Source organism: Cuculus canorus, unplaced genomic scaffold (assembly GCF_017976375.1).
Source record: "Cuculus canorus isolate bCucCan1 unplaced genomic scaffold, bCucCan1.pri scaffold_54_arrow_ctg1, whole genome shotgun sequence".
NCBI lineage: Eukaryota > Metazoa > Chordata > Aves > Cuculiformes > Cuculidae > Cuculus > Cuculus canorus.
The window spans coordinates 191137-195307 of NW_026527841.1; the positions used below are offsets into that span (position 1 = coordinate 191137).

General features: G+C 37.0%; 1 long non-coding RNA gene across 1 annotated transcript; it reads right to left on the reverse strand.

The window, feature by feature from the left end:
* Window positions 1-839: 839 nt before the first annotated feature.
* On the reverse strand, window positions 840-3337 carry LOC128850709 (uncharacterized). The gene is made up of 3 exons (XR_008448053.1): window positions 3265-3337; window positions 2347-2413; window positions 840-1279 (listed from the first exon to the last, which is right to left on the reverse strand). It is a non-coding gene; the product is annotated as an uncharacterized LOC128850709 (long non-coding RNA).
* Between the last annotated feature and the right edge of the window lie 834 nt (window positions 3338-4171).

A 4171-nucleotide genomic window follows, 5' to 3' on the forward strand; every position in this document is an offset into this window, starting at 1 on the left:
AAGAGAGAATGCAAAATACACTTAGCTTGACATACGCTTTCCTAAGTCTATCCTACAGAGTCAAGCCTCCAGTTTTTTATGTGAGATTAGGCCAAACATTGGTTCTCCTGAGATGAGAAACACTTAGTCTGACAGAATTTATTCAAGCTGGAAACAGAGATATTTAAAATTACTGCAGGATTTTCCTTTCCCATCAATTAGCAAGAAATCTAAAGCAAAAACAAAGGGAAAACAAAACAAAACAAATTACAGCATGAGACAAGCATAAATTCACTGTCGTTCATACAGTAACTGAAGACATGAAGTCATTAAGTCCAGAATCCTGCAATACAATTTCAAAAATCATTTTCCTATCAGAGCCACACTGTTGTTTGCCACAGGAGGGAATTCTTGGGAGACGGAGCAACTAAAACCTTCTTGGTGCATAACCTTCTGTACATCAGGAGGGTAAACACATTGGGCACAAGACACTGCCAAGATGCATTTCTTACAAAAATCACATGTTGGGCGTTTACAGTAAAATCTCTTCATTTTCTGTCTCACGCCAAAGGACTTTGCATGGGAAGAGAAAGAAATCCCTTCACACAGATGCATTTCTAGCCACGAATGGCATACAAGAAAAACTGCTCAACTAAGTAAGAAAAACACTACCTCTCTAACTTGTTTAAAACCCTCCCAGACAAAATAGAATCACAGCCTCCTAATGCATCTTCCATTTTTCTGTTCCTTCAATACTTGTCAGCACTTGAAATCTATGGTAGTGGACAATACAAACAGAGCACCTTAGGACAGTATATTAATTCTGTGGAAGAAACGTTTCTTTAAACAGGAGTATTACCTATACCTTCGTCTCAGGGTCCACTGAAAAATCTGCTTTGGCTTTCAGGAGGTTTGGCATTCAGCTCTACAGAAAGAGAATAATCAGATATAAGTATTTAAGAAACAGATATGCAGAAGTCAATTATATATTACAAGCTTAAGAAACACATGGGCCGATTCAATTTTTGCTTGCACTGCCACACAAATTAAGTTTATGTATATATACCTTGATCTCTGAAAACACGTTTCTACTTTAGTCTAGTCTAGACATTTTTCATTTCTTACAGGTACATTGATTTGATGTCCCTTGGAGAGCTAGCAAGCTGTGCTTCTGTTGCAGCTCTGCATTATGCTGAATGCACAGATACTAATTCCAGGGGTCTCCAACTGATCTCATGACATACAAACTGTGATCCGTGAAGACTCAGCTGACCAACAGTGCAGATCAAACATCCCTTGGCTTGAAGAAAATAGGAGTACACATTAATGACACATCAGCGACACATTAGCAAACTCCTAAGAATCTGAGAAATGTCACGTAGAGATTACCTGATGGCTACCAAGGTAAAAAGAGCCAATTTTAACAAGAAGATATGGTGTACACATTAAAAGTGATTGAAAACCAGCACTGTAAACTCTTCTAAGAACACAGCTACAGTAAAGCAAAATAACAGTGCTGAGTGCCCAAGTTGGGGATCTCAGTCGTCCTTCTGTCTCTGCCTCTAACAACTGCCTAAAAATACGACAGTTTTGGACAAGAACTTCCAGTACTGAGGAAAAGTGTTCTAAGATTAAGAGGACTTACGACATCAAACAAATATACCGTTACTTTAGGAAACTTGGCACAGATCTTAATGAGAAAAGGAGATCATCATAAAGAAAAGCAAGGCTAGAATTCTTATTCACAGGTCAGCAGTATCACAGCTGCATGGGAATTCTTATTTTATGGGATAGATTTTGAGGGCTTCGGCACAGGAAGTACATTCAAGTCTACGTGAACAAGTGATCTCCAAATTTGTCAACACTTTGAAATATACACGCTGGGCTGTGTAGGTGTTGGATTTTTCTGAACGTTACATTATTGTCCCCAACATTTTCAGTAAATTTGTACTAAAAATCTTTAAAAAAATCTTGCCATGGAAAAAGAGACTGAAATGGATTCAATAGAAGCTCATAAGAACAAAACAGCTTTTTACGCAACTGAGGAGCGTTTTAAAAAAGGCTTGGGTGCCTTACCATGAAGCAATTTGACTCCAGAGAGTTTCATCATCATCTCATATTACCCCTTTCACGTTTTGCCCAATAAAGTACGTAACTTCAAACAGTATTGGCAAAAGTTTTCCCCATGATAATGGCAGTCAGAAGATCAAAAAAGGACTGAAATGTAGTTAGACAACTAAGGTATACTAGAGTGGCTGTGAGACAAAGAACTTATTTTACTGTTGAAGTTTATAATTGGTGGGCACAACAATCCCAGACCACTGCCACACATTTGATAGACATTAGAAATAAAAACTGAAACCTTACCTAAAGACTCTGTTAAATAAATATACCTTAATTCCTGGATACGACACCTTCATAGAACAGAAGAATTCTGAAAAATTCATAAAATGGTATTAATTTTTTTGAAAACACCGTGTAGATCACAGCAATTTCTGCATTACGTGCAAAAAATTATAGTTGAAATCCTAAGGGTATCAACAATTTGACTGTTATACATACACAGTTTCTTTACTCAAGCTTATTCTTTACTGCTTATTTACAGCGACAGTTTTTTCCACTGGTCAGGTTTCATACTATGAGCCTTCTCTCTGGCTAGAGAGAGAAGCTTAGAAAAGCCTAGAAAAGTACATTTCACCAAAAGCTCTGCTTTCAGGGTAAAATTAATGCTTTCAATGTATCTGAACATAATCCACAACGCAAATGGTGAGTGAAAACAGATACGAGGGAGTCATTTCCAGCCCCTACCTCCTCCCTCCACCACCAAGTACAGCTAATGTAAGCTGGTTTGTATCTGCAAAATCTTGCAGACTAACCCATAGCTGCACATCTGGGTGCCTTCATGCGTTTCAGCCTTCTAGTTTTGTAAATACAACCTCGTTAAATTATTGGTAAGAATGAACAACAAAGATTGACTCACATGCTGGGTCTAACAACGTCAACAGCAAAACTGCCACAAACTTTCACTGAAAATTCTGAGGGTTCAGATTAGCAGTAAGTTTACCGATTTCCAATCAACTTTCCTAACAAAGTTCTAAAGAAAAACACTGTCAAGACAAATCCCTTAAACATTCTGTTTGAATAAATATATATTCAGTAATACATGTTAAAATCTTCAGCTCTTTGATACAAAGCTGTAGAGAGTGCATTCTGAAATGGTAACAAAAAATCACTCTTCTTATTATTGAAACCTCACTTTTCATAGAATTAGAAAAATAAAAATACCTTATTGAACTTGCATCCACTTTCTAATGGGCTTGATAATAAATAATTCTTCATAAGTTTTCAAGGATAGAACCTAATTCAAGCAGGTAAAGGAACAAGTCCTAATGTATCTAACCCTTCTAGAATATTAAAATAATTTATATAGATTTCTCTTTCAAAGTACAAACTCATTCTCTGGTGTGAACCCAGAGATCTAGGATACAATGGTTGTGTTGCTGTCAAAATAGGATAAATAAATTCTTATTTCACAGCGGAAAGTGGAGACATCGTGCATAGCTCAAGTCCGCGCTACTGCTACCCAGTGATTCATTTCTATATAACAAGACTATAAAAGAAAATTACACCAGGTCTTAATCGTGTAGCTGGACATCCCGACTGATCAGCTAGTTGGTGTGCAGCAGGCATAGCAATAAAATTGTCCTGGAAAGCTGAATGTCTGGTCTAAACAATGTGCTTTTGCAACTAAAAAGCCATTTTTCCAGTGAATGTTTGACATTTTTCCTGCAAGTATCCCAACCAATTAAATTCTTTCCGTTCGCATTTCACACCGCACAGTTTCCCTTCACCTTTCTTTATGACACGGGTCATGAGTACAACTGCAGTTAAATAACAAAAGTTGCTGGTTTGGACACATTGATATCACGCTCATCTCTGCTCAAATTGGAAAACAGCAGAGGCGCACTAGTCTGGTGTGGGGGAGAACTTCAGTTTTGCTTTATTTCATTTCTTATATTAAGAAAAAGTGTGGGAAAATGCACTGATGGCTGTTTTTCCTTTAAAATTTGCTGTAATCAATCACAGAAATGTTCAACCAGTCAAATTAACTTCTCAATCAGGGATGAGTTCAACTATAAAAAGTAAGCTAAAATCCATGGAAATAATGGAAACATAAATACAAATTACTTGG